This window comes from Dromiciops gliroides, chromosome 2 (genome assembly GCF_019393635.1).
Source record: "Dromiciops gliroides isolate mDroGli1 chromosome 2, mDroGli1.pri, whole genome shotgun sequence".
Lineage (NCBI taxonomy): Eukaryota > Metazoa > Chordata > Mammalia > Microbiotheria > Microbiotheriidae > Dromiciops > Dromiciops gliroides.
Window position 1 is genome coordinate 516865416 of NC_057862.1, and position 15577 is coordinate 516880992.

The window sequence follows — 15577 nt, forward strand, 5'->3', positions numbered from 1 at the left end:
TTGAATTTGGCAATTAAGAGATTGTTAGTAACTTTGAAGAGGACTACAATTTCTGTTGAGTGATGAGGTCAGAAACTAGACTTCAGAGAGTTAAGAAGAGAGTGAGGTTTCATTGGAATGTGCCCAGTAAAAATGATAGTGACAAGTGTGAAGTGTTGTTTATTCTTTTAGTTGCTTCATTATGAATGCCTATGTGTATAGGTATAGGGACTGCACCTATGATTTTATTGACATATAGAACAACTAGATGAGGAAACTACCTCTACCTATACTGATCAGTACTTCTCTTCAACTCATAAATGAAGTACGTCCCCAAAACACAGAGATTAAGTGACTTACCCAAAGTCACAAAGCCATCATGTGTTAAAGATGCCTTTGAGGCCAGCTCTCAATCATAGATTGTTGAGTGTGTGTGTGTGTGTGTGTGTGTGTGTGTGTGTTAAAGAGAGAGACACACATATATGTTATATGGTTGCTCAACAATTTTTTGGCAACAGGTAGATTTCCTGAACCTACTCCCACAACCCACGCCTTCCCAAATGAATTAACTAAGCAAACTACACTCTCTTGGCAATTGAATAAACCTGAAGCATTAATGAAAGTATTTATTTGGAAAAACACGACCTTGGACTGAGTTTGTCCATCTTCCTGGAATTAATGGCCTTTCAATTTTGCCCAAGATTTAGACGCCAAGAAGGGGATAGGGACAAGGATGAGGGTCAGTTGGTTTGTAAAAGGTTAAATAGTGAGTCATTAGATTACAGCTTGGGCCAATCCTGGATCACACTTTTTTCCCCTCCCATTAGCACAGACAATTTAATGCAATGTTGGCTTCTACCCAAAAAGAGAAACTTGTTTAGAGTGCTTCCTCTCCACTTCACCGGCACAAACATCTATTCTAGGGTTTTGGCTTTCTTCCAAATCTCCTTACACGATGATAAACAACAGGTTTTTCAGGGGGTGAAATTTCAACTGGACATATCACACAAGATAACTTTAAAAACATTTAGACAACATCTCAAGAAGGAATGTTGGAAATGAAAATTTTGATTAAAGGGAATACCAATTGTCCAAAAAGAAATCAACAATCCCAAACACCTCTAACAGATGATGCTTATTGTTCCTTTATTTTTTGACATTTGGAATGGCCTGGCATGAAATGTTTTTGACTGGCAACATTTGTTTCCCATACAATTAAAAAAAAATTAGGAGGAGGGAAGGTTATGATTTCTTTTGTAGGAATCAAATACCATTTATCTCCTTTCAAGGGTAAAATGCAAAGGGAATAGTTTGTGAAACTAAGGAGCTCTTTGGAATTTGCTGAGGGATCAGAGATAAAGACTGTTATTAAAACTGTACAGAGTATATGCCTCACTCAGTAACACAATGCAGAGACAGCTTCTTCCCAGGCAAGAGTGTTGGAACGAAAGAAGTGATGGTTCCCACGTAGGCTCATAAATTCCCTGCCCTGGTGTATTGCAAGTCTCTGATTTCTAATAAAATTCTCATGAGAACACAGTATTTCTCCATTAAAAACTCCTGAACTCCCCCTGGGAATTGGCTGGTTTATAAAAGCTCTTGGGTTCAAGTCTGTGGTTTATTTATTAAAATTTTCTCAGTAAATATACCATGGTCCACTGGCTAGCACCCTGGAATGGTGGGGAGACTTCTCCTCATTGCTGTGGCCCCCAAGGATGAAGACTTCTATGAACCAGTAACCTTCTCTCCCCACCTCTCCCCACCAGAAAGATTGAAATGATCAGTTCCTTTGTTTTCTTTTTATCCAAGAAAGACCTTATGGGAACTTCAAATGTGCTCTTTCTGAACTGTAAAACGCTCTCTTCCCTCCATAAATTATTTGGCTAAAATAGTTGGAAGTCAGTCCTGGGAGAGGCAAGAGGAGAGTTGGTTTTTGTTCTGCTTTTGCTATGGAAACCGTGGGACAATCCAGGGCTAGTCACTTAATGGGTCTGTGTCCTGGTGTCCTTGAGACCCAGGGCTGAGCAAGGAATGTGTGCCCTGTGCTTTCCCGTCTAGGAGCATTTCTCCACCATTGGGAAGGTGTTCTGAGCTTCTTGGGGAGGAGATGTTGCACAGATTTAGCTATGGACTATCTTCCCCTCTTTGCCATCCATGATTCCCACATTTGGAATTTACAGCAAGATTGGGAGAAGTGACTTCAGAACAAATAAGCTTACAACTCAGAAGTGAAAATCAGCTTATAAAATAGGACCAAGCTTAGAGAGGATGAAGCAAACCTCTCAATAATCAAGCTCCCTGTAGAGCTTCCAAACAGACCAAAGGTCATTAACTTAAAGGTCTGGGCAAATAAATAGTGAGAGTTTGGTGTATGTATCCTCACAAAAGTGTACATTTTAAAACTTAGATCCATTCAGAGAAAAGAGGCATAGTGCATAGAACATTGGATAGGGAGTCAGGAACACCTGAGTCAGGTTGACCTATGCTTACTAGTTGGGTGATCCAAGGGAAGTCTCCTAACCTTTCTGAGCCTAGGTTTTCACATTAATAAAATGAGGGTCTATTATCACCCACCTTATAGACTTGTAAGAATCAACTGAGGGGCAGCTAGGTGGCGCAGTGGATAGAGCACCAGCCCTGGAGTCAGAAGTACCTGAGTTCAAATCTGGCCTCAGACACTTAACACTTACTAGCTGTGTGACCCTAGGCAAGTCACTTAACCCCAACTTCCTCACTTGAAAAAACAAACAAACAAACAAACAAGAATCAACTGAAGGGGCAGCTAGGTGGTGCAGTGGATAGAGCACTGGCCCTGGATTCAGGAGGACCTGAGTTCAAATCTGGCTCAGACACTTGACACTTCCTAGCTGTGTGACCCTAGGCAAGTCACTTAACCCTCATTGCCCTGCAAAAGAACAACAACAACAACAAAAAAGATTCAACTGAGCTAATGTGCTTTGAAAACCTTGGGAGTCTATGTAAAATGTCAGCAATTATTATTATTTTCATACTTGAGTCTTTCTGTAGCAACTAGATAGAAAGAAATGCTTGCTCTATTCTTGCAGAAGTTTAAATTATCAGCCTACATTTCAAGTTATTTGTTTTAGATTTCAAAACATTAAGCAAAATATTGAATCCATATAGAAAGACATATTTTGGTGTATAGTAGAAAGAACACTGACTCTGGAATCACAGGACCTGGTCACGCCTTTGTGACATTAGGCAACACATTCAACTTCTGTGGACCAGTTTCCTTATTCAGAAAATGAGGAGGCTAAACTGGATGACCTCCAAGGTCCTTTCCAAATCTCTGATCTTATTTTTCTTTTCGGGGGGGGGGGAGCAGGGTAAAATTGGGTGAGGGGGTGAGGTTGGAACAATGAATGGGGGCAGCTAAGCAACTAAAATTCTCTTAATACTCCTTCGATGCCCTATCTAGTCCAGCAAATCTTGGGAAAAATAGACCACCCAGGGGCATCTTAGCCCTTGTGGTGCTGATGCTTTAGAGCAAACTCCAGGAGGTCTAATACAACCGCCACTCAATACAAACTGATAGATGTGCCTAAACTTAACCAAAGCAAATTGATGCTCACAAGGCTGAATGCAATAGGGGAGCATCTGGAGGTTAAATAAATGAGCTGACGCTGAGAAAATGCTCCCCTCTCCATCTTCAGGCTGACTAAGGGGAAAGAATGCCACCTAGTGGTACAATAGTTCTTGGAAACTGCTGTGTTTTTTAGGGAAGACATTTGCAGCATGAAATAATAAGGGCTTTTTGTCTTCTACGAATCTCTGCTCTAAGTCACACTGTATGTGAGGGGAAAAAGCATGACAATGTCAAACATATTTAAGGAAAAAAATGTGAGCACCACTTGACATAAATTTCTATTAAAATAGATACCAGCTAGCTATTCATTATGGCAAGAAACAAGATCAGTATGTGCTAAAGATATTAAAATGTCAATAGGATATTGGTCTTTAAAAATAACTATTTTCATAATTTATAATTATTATTATATAATATAATATATCTACACATATGGACCAGTCCTATGATTCAGCAGTATAGAGAATATTCTCCACCTATACAAATAACAACTTATCTGTAAGTCTTATAAAATTGTCTGGGGGTACAGAGAAATTAAGTGACTTTCCCAGAGATACAGTCAGTATGTATTGAAGCCAGGTCTTGAACGCAGCTCTTCCTGACTGAACAGTCCACCCTGAATCCTGGACTATGCCATCTCCCTCTCTTTGGATATTTCCTTAAGGAAATAAAAAGAAAATTGATTATTTCAAATCTAACTCAAACCTAGCCAGATTAAATATTATATCAATTACCCAAATCTTGAGAAAAGTCTTTATAGGCTTACCAAGTTCAACTTGAATTTTTTTCCATTAACTCCATTTCTAGAATTAATCACCCTACATTCCAACTTCCAGGGGAAAAATATCAATGGAAGAATGACATCTTTATTCTGAAAACTTTTATTGAATTTGCTCTTGTCTATAATGTAACATCATACAGAGAAACCCCACATAGACTCTAGGAATTTCCTGCCCTCCCTCCCCACCCCCTGCCGCCCCATAACATTAGATTTGTGCCATGTCCTTTTGTTGTTATTGGAGGCCACAGTGCAATGTATTTTTCAACCACAGAAATTCTCAATATTTACTGAGTTGTAGAGAGGATGAGAGTTGCTCAGCAGGATGATAGATTTTAGAACTAGGAAGGATTATCTAGTCTAACTTTCTCATTTTGCAGATGAGAAAATTGAGGCCCACGGAGGTTAAATAGTTTGATTTAGTCCACTAGGATTCTAGGAATCAGAGTCAGGATTCAAATATAGATACGATGACTCCAAGTACTATTTCCAATATGTCATACTGACTCATGATTGAGGGAGTACTCATACTGATGAAATCAATGGTTCTTGAAGTATGAGTACAATATTGTTTTTAAGCTGGACATGTGATTGTGAGAGTTTGTTACTTGACCAGGATCACATAGTTTGTCAAACATCAAAGGTGGTACTTGAACATAGGTCTTTCTGACTTCATTTGTTCATTCATTCATTCATTCATTCATTCATTCATTCATTCGTTTTCACTAGGTAAAAGAGGCCATCCTTTGTCTCACTTCTTACCTAGCCTTAATCACTTTGCTTCAGGTATACTGAAGCCTAGGAAAGCTTAAAAAGGCCAACATCTCCCACTGCATCCAGAGTCATCTCCAGTTGTCCTGATGTATATCTTGCGAATGGATCCATATGGCTCTGGAGGAGAGAAGGAGAGAGAGGAAGAGGGAGAGAGAGGGAGAGGGAGAGAGAGGGAGAGAGAGAGAGGGAGAGGGAGAGAGAGGGAGAGGGAGAGAGAGAGAGGGAGAGGGAGAGAGAGAGAAAAAGAAAGAGAATCTGGAAGAAGCATAGAAAAGAGAAGTAAAGAGTAAGGGGAGGCATAAATGATCAGATTAAAAGTCACAGATCCAGTTGCGCCTGCCTAAATTGGTTTCTTATTCCATAAAATGGGTTAAGGAGCATAGCTAGAAAAAATATGGAGAAGGGAGAGAATGCTGGAAGTAGAGAGTGCTGCAGAAGCAACTCCAGTGTCAGAGAGAAGCTGAAACCACAGTGGCTGTTCCCATGCCATCAGATAAGTGAGAGCTTGATTGAGAACCTGAGCCCTGGATAAAATCACATATGGTATCATCCAGGATCTGGGGCTTTTGCGTACCTGGAGGAAAAAGATATGGTTCAATAGGGAAGTAGTTTGCAACAAACATTCCCATTCTTCAGATGTGTCTCCAGTGACACAAATCAGTGGTGCTGATTTCTTCATTATGGTCACATTCTATACTATGATCTATGTATTAAAGGATTATAAGCTGCTAGAACTGGAAGGAGTTATAGAGAACATTTAGTTTGCTTCATTTTACATATCATTTAACCACCCCTTTCCCACCAAGTACCAGTTCCACAATGAATGCGCATAGCAAAACAGAAATCAGAGAAGGTACAGGAGGTATAGGAGGACATACACCAGATAACACAGAGTGAAGATGCTCTCCCATTGGGAGCGAGATAACTCAGCTCAACCAAGAGAGAGGGTTATGGATCTCACCCAAGGGGAAGTCCCCTGAAGTTTCTAGTGTAGCAAGTTGGGGATAGGGACAAGGTGGAGACCTCCTGATCTTCTTATATCTTCCCAGAATCTTTTTCCTTGGGCAACTGGAAGTGTTTAGCTTCTTCCATTTTCTCTCTCAAAGCTGGAAACCTGAAGTGCCTTAAAAAGACTCAAAACTTGAAGACTGGAAGAAAACTCAAAGAATACTGAAGAGACTGAAGATCTTTCACATTCTCTGCAATACTACCCTGCCTCTTATACAGACACAAGGCATTCATTTCCACCAATAATGAGAGAGTTTCATACCAGTAGTCCTTGGAACTGAAGCTACTCACCTATACATACACACATATATGCAAATACAGATATACAATATATAAAGCTATATAGAATATGTAAATAACTATGTACAAACTATGTTGGGCAACTAGGTGGCACAGTGGATAGAATGCTGGGCCTGGTGTCAGGAAGACTTGACATTTCAGACACTAGTTATATGACCCTGGACAACTTACTTAACCCTGTTTGCCTCAGTTTTCTCATGTGTAAAATGACCTGGAGAAGGAAATGACAAACCATTCTAGTATCTCTGCCAAGAAAACCTCACTGGGGTCACAAAGAGTTGGATACAACTGAAAATGACTCAACAACATTTACAAAAAAGATATATATCTATGTGTATATATGTGTACATAGTTATTTGCATATTGTCTCCTTCATTAGTTTACCTCCTTAAGAGAAAGGACTATTTTTAAAATTATGTTTTATTTTGATTTTGTATTCCCAGAACTAAACACAGTGTCTGGCACATAGTAATTGCTTAAACAGCTCATGTTTCTCTAGAGCTTCACAATATACAAAGCATGTTGTTCACAACCACCATGTATGGTGGGAATAGCAGGTTTTATTTTTCATTTTTTGCTGATGAAGGAATGGAGAACCAGAGAAGACATGATTTGCCCAAGTTCATACAGCTTGTTGATGGCCAAACCAGGCCTGGACATTTGACTCTAAGACTAGGGCCCTTTCCAGTACACCACATTAATTTCTCCACTTTAGGGTTGGCATTATGTTCTTAACCAACTTTCTTGGCTGGGTTTGGATTATTATTTTGTGTGTGTGGTTCCAATTTAAAGAATTAGTTAAGTATAAAATTCCATTTCTTTCATTCTGTTCCTAGCCCTTTTGTCCCTTTCCCTACCCTCAATTTGGAAAACAAATCTTTAAAATCCCTATGGGGCAGAAAACCTGTCAATGGTATATTCCAGCTGGAAAGAATTGTATCCCCATTTATGATGGAAACCCTGAGGGGCAATGCTGTAATTATGACCGCACCATAATGAATGTATCTGTGTGGTCAAAATTATGGCTTTTTCCATGGTATTTTTCCATGGGATGTGTCCTTAACTCTCAATCTGGATTGTAAATTCAGGTTTTATTTGATATTTCCCATCCCACTAGGTACTTGGATAATCCAAAGATAGTGATTAATATTATATTGACTCTGGAAATCAAGATTACAGGAAGTGTTGGTAATCGATCAGTTTTCTAACTCTAGATCCATATAGGGCTATGCTAGTATAAACCCCAATATGAGGAAAATAGTGGATAAATCTGGATAATTTAAAAGGCACTGTAGCATTGTGGATACAGTGTTCAACTTGGAGTCAGGAAGTCCTGCCTTTGATAGTGGCTAGCTTTGTGGCCATAGGAAAGTCTTTTAACCTCTTTCTGCCTCAGGTTCATCATCCGTAAAATGGGAATAACCATCTCTTTACTACCTCCTCAGAGGGTAGTTGTGAGCTCAAATATGATATTGTATGAAAAGTGTACTATATAGAAATACCAATTATTATTGTTATTGATGTTATTATTTCAGTCATCACAGAATAGATTAAACAGAAAAGAGATAACTAGGTTGAAGGAAGGAGTGAACAAAAATAATACTTAGGGAGTAATAGTCACTTGGGCTTTGGATATTTTCACTTTATTTTTAACCAGACAATTGGTAAAATTGGTGAGGAAACTTCTTCTACCAGCACAAATTGACAACTGCTCTGCTGGTTATAATCTTGGTGCTCCATTTGCCTGGAGCACTGAAAGATTGAGAGGCTTGCCCAGGGTTACACAGCCAGCATGTGTCAGCAACAGGACATGAATTTAGATATACCTGCCTCTGAGAATGAATGTCTAACCATTATTCCTAGAGCAGCTAGGTGTCACAATGGATAGGTGTCACTGAACCTAGAGTCAAGAAGACCTGAGTTCAAATCTAGCTTCAGACACTTACTAGTTTTGTAAACCTAGGTAAGTCACTTAACCTCTGTTTGCCTCAGTTTCTTCATGTGTAAAATGGGGACAATAATAGCACTTACTTCACAGAGTTTTTCAGAGAATCAAATGGGATAATAATTGTAAAGTGCTTAGCACAGTGCCTGTCATATAGTGGGCACCTAATAAATGCTTATTTCCCACCCCTACCCCACTCCTGTTCCATGTTGCCTTCCAGATTTAGATATTTAAAGAGAACAATCTGGAAGAAAAAATTTTTTTCAGTGAGGCCAAGTTTTGATCTGTCTGATCAACATTTTTCTAAAGAAAAAATTCAGGGAACAAAATAAAACAAAAACATTTAAAAGGAATGTAAAAATGTTAAGCAGTAGAAGTAGAAAAAAAAAAACCTCACAAAATCCATAAAACCAAAAAAAAAAGTTTCCCAAACACCAACCCACAACATAAGTGATCAGGCCAGAAAATTACATGGATTTTTATCCAATTCTCTGGTTATTTGGGGGCATTAAACAGAACAAGGCCATTTCACGGTTGGAGCTGGGAGGGCCCTTTGGGCTGAAAGGGATGTTATAGAGATCAGCACATTCAGTCATATTGTTGTAGTCGAAAAGTGGCCATAGAGGCAAAAGAACTGGACTAGAGCCCTAGCTCCACCACTGATTCTTTGTGTGACCTCACAAATTCATATACCCTCTGCATCTCTGTTTCTTTCCCCTGACATAAATGAGAGGCTTATAGCAGATGATCTTTAATGGCTGATAGCTCTTAGAGCCTCTCTAGGAGAGAAATGCTCAGATTCCATAGGGTTTATTCAAAGCACCCCTTGGCAGTAAACAATGCCCTTATGTGCTCTCACAGAGCTTGAGGAATAACCAGAGGGCAAGAGTCCATATATTTGGAGGTTTATTTGTGGAATGGAATCTAATAATAAGTAATGACAATAGTGAGTATTTATCTAGTGATTACTATGTTCAAGACACTGTGCTAAATAAGTGCTTTACAAATCTCTCATGTGGAACAGAGTCAAGATGGCGGAGAAAAGGCAGGGACTCACCTGAGCTTTCCTAAATTCCCCTCAAAATAACTTTAAATAATTCCTCAAAACAAAGTCTGAAGAGGCAGAACCCACAAAAGGACAGAGTGAAACAATTTTCCAGTCCAAGACAACTTAAATGGCCAGCAGGAAAGGTCTATCCCACAGGGATGAGAATGGAGTGCAGCCCAGTGTAGGCCATACTATTCAGATCTAGTCCCAGAAAAACAGAAGCAGGTCTTGGGATCCACTGAATATGCAACAGTAGTGGCTGCTTTCAAAGCTCTCAGCCCAAAGATGGCAAGGGGATCAGACAACTGGACAGAAGGAGATTACTTTGCTGGCAGTGAGTGCAGGACTCCATTGTATTGTCCATACTTAGATCCAGATTGCAGTCCTGGGTGGCACTCCTAAGGCAAGGAGCACTAGGACAATAGAGTTTGTAGCCACAGGGAAGTGGGGACCCTGGTCACAATTCCAGGGCAGAAAAGAGTGCTTGTGGTCACTCATAGACCAGAGTACAGGCCAGGAGAGTAGTAAACACTTTTCTCATTAGATCATGCCACCTTGGAAGAAATGAAAGCTTACAGATCCACAGAAATAGCTCTGAAAATATCTGCACAAAACACCTGAAGCTTGGGAAAAGGCACTCTCTACCACAGAAGCAGAGTTCAACTTTAGCATAGAGTAAAAAGTGAAGAAATATATTGGGGAAAATGAGCAAACAACAGAAAAAATTCTGTCCATAGAGAGTTACTATGGTGACAAGGAAAAGCATAACACACACTCAGAAGAAGAAAACAAAGTCAAAACTCCTACATCCAAAACCTCAAAGAAAAATATGAATTGGTCTCAGGCCATGGAAGAGCTCAAAAAGGATTTTAAAAATCAAGTAGCATAGTGGATAAAGCACCAGCCCTGGATTCAGGAAGACCTGAGTTCAAATCTGGCCTCAGACACTTGACACTTACTAGCTGTGTGACCCTGGGCAAGTCACTTAACCCCCATTGCCCTGCAAAAAAAAGAAAGAAAAGAAAAAAAATCAAGTGAGAGAGGTAGAAGAAAAATGAGAGTGATGCAAGAAAATTGTGGAAAATTGTGGGAAAATGTCAATAGCTTGGTAAAGGAAGCAAAAAAAAAATACTGAAGGAATTAACAACTTACAAAACAGAATAGGCCAAATGGTAGAGGTACAAAAATTCAGTGAAGAGAAGAATGCCTTGAAAAGCAGAATTGGCCAAATAGAAAAGAAAGTACAGATGAAGAATAATTCCTTAAAAATTAGAATTGGGCAAGTGGAAACTAATGACTTTATGAGACATCAAGAAACAAAGCAAAATCAAAAGAATGGAAAAATAGAAGAGAATGTGAAATATATCACTGGAAAAACAATGACCTGTAAAATAAATCCAAGAGAGATAATTTAAAAACTATTCAGAGGGGCAACTAGGTGGTGCAGTGGATAGAGCACCGGCCTGGAGTTAGGAGGACCTGAGTTCAAATCCAGCCTCAGACACTTAACACTTACTAGCTGTGTGACCCTGGGCAAGTCACTTAACCCCAATTGCCTCCCCAAAAAACAAAACAAAACAAAACAATTCAGGATTTCCTGAAAGACATGATCAAAAAAAGCCTTGACATCATCTTTCGAGAAATTATCAAGGAAAATTGCCCTATTTTAGAAGCAGAAGGTAAAATACAAATGGAAAGAATGCACTGATCTCCCCCTGAAAGAGATCCCTGAATTAAAATTCCCTGGAATATTGTAGCCAAGTTCTAGAGCTCCCAGGTCAAGGAGAAAATATTGGAAACAGAGAGAAAGAAAAATTCAAATACTGTGGATCCATAGAATGACACAAAATTTATCAGTTTCTACATTAAAGGATAAGAGGGCCTGGAATATGATATTCTGGAGGACAAAAGAATTCGGATTACAACCAAGAATCATCTACCCAGCAAAACTGATTATAATCCTTCAGGGGAAAAATGGGCATTCAATAAAATAGAAGATTTTCAAGCAAAGACCAGAGCTGAAGAGAAAATTAGACTTTCAAATACAAAACTCAAAAGAAGCATAAAAAGATAAACAGGAAAGAAAAATCATAAGGGTTTCAATTAGATTAAACATTTCCATTTCAACTCCTAAAACCTCTTTCATTATTAGGACAGTTGGAAGGAGTATATACATAGAGAACATGGGTGTGAGTTGAATATGATGGTATAATTATCTGAAAAAAAAAACAACAAAGTTAAGAGGTGAGAGAGTAATGCACAGGGAGAAGGGGAAAGGCAGTTATAGAATGGGGAAAACTAGCTCATTTAAAGAAGTGCAAAAGAGCTTTTACAGTGGAGAGAAAGATGGAGGAGATAGGTGGGAGCAAGTGAACCTTACTCTTAATCGGAATAGGTTTAAAGAGGGGATAATATATGCACTAATTTGGGTATAGAAATCCTACTTATGGGTAAGTAAGAGGGGAAAGGGAAGTATGATATAAGGGAGGGTGCATGGGGTAGATAAAAGAAGCAAAACATATTTGAGGATGGACAAAGTGAAAAGAGAAAGAGAGAATAGGACAAAAATGACAATAGGATGGAAGGAAATACAGTTAGTAATTATAACTGAAAAAAAATTTACAAGTTTCTCTGATAATGACCTCATTTCTCAAATATATAGAGAATGAGCCAAATTTATTAAAAATAAGAACCATTTCTCAACTGATATATGGTCAAAGGATAGGATATAAATAGGCAGTTTTCAGACAAAGTAATCAAAGCTATCCATAATCATATGAAAAAATACTCTAACTCACTATTGATTAAAGAAAAATAAATTAAAAAAAAACTCTGAGCTACCACCCCATACCTATCAAATTGATTAATATGACAGAAAAAGAAAAGGACAAGTGTTGGAAGGGATATGGGAAAAGTAACTAATGTACTATTGGTAAAGTGGTATACTGATTCAACTATTCTGTAGAGCTATTTGGAACTAAGCCCAAAGGACTATAAAACCATGAATATTCTTTGACCAAGCAATACCACTATTAGTATATATCTCAAGCCATGCACAGAATGAAAGTGAAGGATTCTACAAATTTTCTAATAAGTAGTCATCCAGCCTCCACTTACTAGAATTAGGGCTTCAAGAGCTAACTTTCTTGTTGGGGATAGAGAATCTAGCTCTTATGGCCACTCATATTACAGAAACACCTCTTTATGACAAGATATTTTTAAAGCACCATATGGTACACAATTAGGAGTAAAAGGGAGCAGGACAAAATTCAGTACCATTAAGTAATTTGGATTAAAAAAGATTCCTTTACAGAATCCTCTAGAGTAAGTGTTATTTTTAAAAATAATTTTTATTGACATCTTTTGTTTTTATATTGCAAACATTTCTCCCAGCATCCCTTTCCCTTCCATTTCCCAAAAAGTCATCCCATATAACAAAGAATTATTTTTAAGAAAAAGAGAAGAAGGGGCAGCTAGGTGGTGCAGTGGATAGAACACCGGCCCTGAAGTCAGGAGTACCTGAGGTCAAATCCGGCCTCAGACACTTGACACTTACTAGCTGTGTGACCCTGGGCAAGTCACTTAACCCCAATTGCCTCACTAAAAAAAAAAAAAAAGAAAAGAAAAAGAGAAGAGAACCCCTTCTACTTTCCCCTAGCAAAATCAATCAGTACATTGACAAACTCTGAGAATATATGCAATATTCCACACCTGTGGACCTCCCACCTCTGTAAAGGGGGGGGGGTAGGAATGTTTGCTCACATCTCTTCTTTAGGGCTATGCTTGTTTGAAATTTCACAACATTTATTTCCAATTTTTGTTTTGTGGTAGTCTATTTACATTGTTGTAGCCATTGTATATATTGTTTTCTTAACTTCTTCACTCTGCAGCACTTCTTGCAAGTCTGTATTGATTGTATCAGTCATTTTTTACAGAACAAAAATATTCCATTGCATTTGTGTACTCCAATTTGTTTAACTATTTCCCAACTTATGGGTATTTTCTTTTCTTCCAGTTATTTGTTACCATAAAAAATGCTCTTATAAATATTTTGGTATATATGGGAACTTTCTTTTGTCAGTGACCTACTTGGAATATATGTACATTAGGAGTTCTTCATCTCTTTTGTGTCATAGACTACTTTGGCAACCTGGTGAAGTCTCTGGACCCCTTGTTTTTAAATCTGTAAAATCAAATGTATAGGATTGTAAAGGGAAGGAAATAAATTACATTGGAAAGCAAAGGAAACCAATTTTATTCAAGTAAAGATGTAAATTTTTTCCTATCCAAGTTCACATTCTATCTACAGTGCCCTTGGGACTATGTGAACTCCAAGTGAAGAATGCCTAAGGGATTGTTGTCCATTTAGGAACTAGCTGCAGAATCACGAAACATAAATAGGACAATGAGAAAGCTTGGTAGGGATAAATCAGGAGATTGCATAATTTTGGGGAGTCAGTCTAAAGTTTAAGGGAAAGCAAGGGTAAAGTAAATGGACAAGTAAAATGGTTTTGTGTGTAAGATCTAAAATTCTAGCTGTGATGTTTAAAATCTAATGTGTGGTCACCTGATCTGACCCCAGTGTGTATGTGTGTTAAACTAGCTAAGATTTACTGATCAATTCAGCAAGAGTTTAGGCTTTTATGTATTTATTAAAGTGTATTAGAAGTTTGTGAAGAGAGCGAGAGAGGAAAACCCTAGTTTGGATCTATTCAGTATAGCCAGAGAGAAAAACTTGCCTTTCCCTAACAGCCCACATGAAGTTCCCTGCCACCACCCCAAAGTCCAGATGAAAAGCCTCACTTCCCCGCTGATTGTCCCAGAAGCCCCCTGTCAGACAGGAAACAGGGCCATCCACACACACAGCTCCAAGTTAATTGGCTGGTAACTTTGATTGACAAGACCCACAGGCATTAGACATAACTCCCAGATGCCAATCCGACCTTCAAAACCCCAGAAAGGTCACTTCTGTACTCCAAAGTCACATGCTTTCTTTTCATGGCAGAGCTTCTCTGCAATATCTTTCTCAGCAGGTTAGTAGTGCTCTGATTCTCACATGTGGTAATATTCTGGAGTATTTGTTCTAGTTATCATATAATTGATAATGGCCCTTCACTTTTATACTTTATAGTACACTAACATACTTTATCTTATTGCTCTTCACAATAAAACCTGTTAAAAAGTAGAGAAGGTATTATTATGTACCCTCTGCCTTCGCCACATTAAGAAAATGAGACTCAGAGAAGTAAAGAAATTTCACATAGAACCAGAACTGTTGTTCATTTTGATTGTCTGACCCTTTGTGACCCCATTTGGGGTTTTCTTGGCAAAGATACAGGAATGCTTTGCCATTTCCTTCTCCAGCTCATTTTACAGATGAGGAAACTGAGGCAAAACTTAAGTGACTTGCCTAGCATAACACAACTAGTAAGTGTTTGAGGCCAGATTTGAACTCAGAAAGAGTGCCTGACTTCAGACCTGGCTCTCTATCCACTAACCGACCTAGCAGCCCCATAACCAGAACTAGCATGGGGCAAACAGGACTTTGGTCCAGGGCAAAATTTGGCAGGGGTGGGAATAGTGCTTATGTTTATTGGATCATAGACTTAGAGCCGGAAAGTATCTTAAAACCATTTTTGTCTTCCTTATCTTTCAGATAAAGAAACTGAGGGACAGAGAAGTTAAATTTCTTGCCCAGTATCACACAGCAAGCTTCTGAAACAGAATTTGAATCCTGTCTTCTTGTCTCCAAGTCCTTTAAGCCATTTGCTATGCTTTGCTTTCTCTCTGTGGTATCTACAATCCCTTGCTTAATTTCTTAGTTTTTTGCCATTCATACTCGGTACCGTTCTTCCCACAGTTCTTTTTAGAGCATTAGTAGGTAGAGCTCAGGGTTACACAAACCCTCTACCCAGGTACATAGGCAATGAATACCTGATTATGTCTTGCCTAGAACCCATTCTCCACAAGTGCCTAAAACTCAACTCACTCCTCCTTAATGCAGATTCAACTCTCAAGGTTCTGCTTGGGTGCGCTTCTCTCATTGACCTTGAACATGGATGTGATTCTCTGCAATGGCACTGAAGAGCCCTTTCTTCTCAAATTCACATCCTAATATACCACAGCTATTCCAGATAT